Source organism: Ursus arctos, chromosome X (genome assembly GCF_023065955.2).
Source record: "Ursus arctos isolate Adak ecotype North America chromosome X, UrsArc2.0, whole genome shotgun sequence".
In the NCBI taxonomy this organism is placed as follows: domain Eukaryota; kingdom Metazoa; phylum Chordata; class Mammalia; order Carnivora; family Ursidae; genus Ursus; species Ursus arctos.
In genome coordinates, this window is record NC_079873.1 from 79,856,875 (window position 1) to 79,857,831 (window position 957).

Consider the following 957-nt stretch of genomic DNA (forward strand, 5'->3'; position numbering starts at 1 on the left):
GACTAACTGTGCATGTGTGTGTATGTGTGAGCATGTGTGTGTGTTGGTGAACCTGAGAGCAATATTTATTGTGAGGAATATGTGAGGTGAATTACTGTGAGTTACGTTGGTCCTCAGTTTCTGGCACATGTGAGGAGACAAGTCAGGATGGTTGCTGCTTGTGTTTTCCTAGGTTTCCTTGGCCAGCATGGTTACCCTGGTGACTCAGTGACCCCTGTGGAACTTGGTACAGTCTGAAAATGCATTTATAATTTTTGCCTGAATCACTCATTTTTTCTGAGAGCTGTTAAGTGTTGCTTTTATAATGCTATCATTCTTTCTAGATTAATAATTTAGCATTCAAATGTCAGGTAGAGCTTTTCCATTCTCCTTTGTCATTTACTTATTTATTCATGTATTTATTTTCTTAGTATGACCCGTGGATTTCTATTTTGCTCAAAGATTTACCCTCTGGCATTGTAATTATATATTTGGATGCTCACATTGTCACAGAATTGGGCAGTGTTAGCCCCTTAAAATTGGCTGCTGTGTCCATTTGTGGCCTCCCTTAAGTTCCCTGATCATGTACTTTGTTCTGTGAGCCTGAGTATTTCCCAATCTGTGGAAAGAGGATAGTGTTGCCAACCTCGGAGCAATGCTTTGAGCGTTTAAAGACTAAAAATTTAAAAATAACAACCTATACTATGTGGCAAGAAGAAAGCTCTCAAAATGTCAGTTGCCCAGTCCAGCTGTGTCTCCCTCATGTTGTCGACCTGCTGCCTCTGACATGACCATGATGGCATGACTACCAGAGAGAATATTTGGACATGGAGCACACAGCAGGGATGAAGCCACATTTCCTTGATGTGAGAGCTTTGGTGTCACTGCTGTGTGTGGGAGGGGGCTATGGGACGGAGCTGGGGAAGAGCACAACATCGCTTTGCAGCTTCCAGTGACCTGAGTGGGGACAGGCAAGCA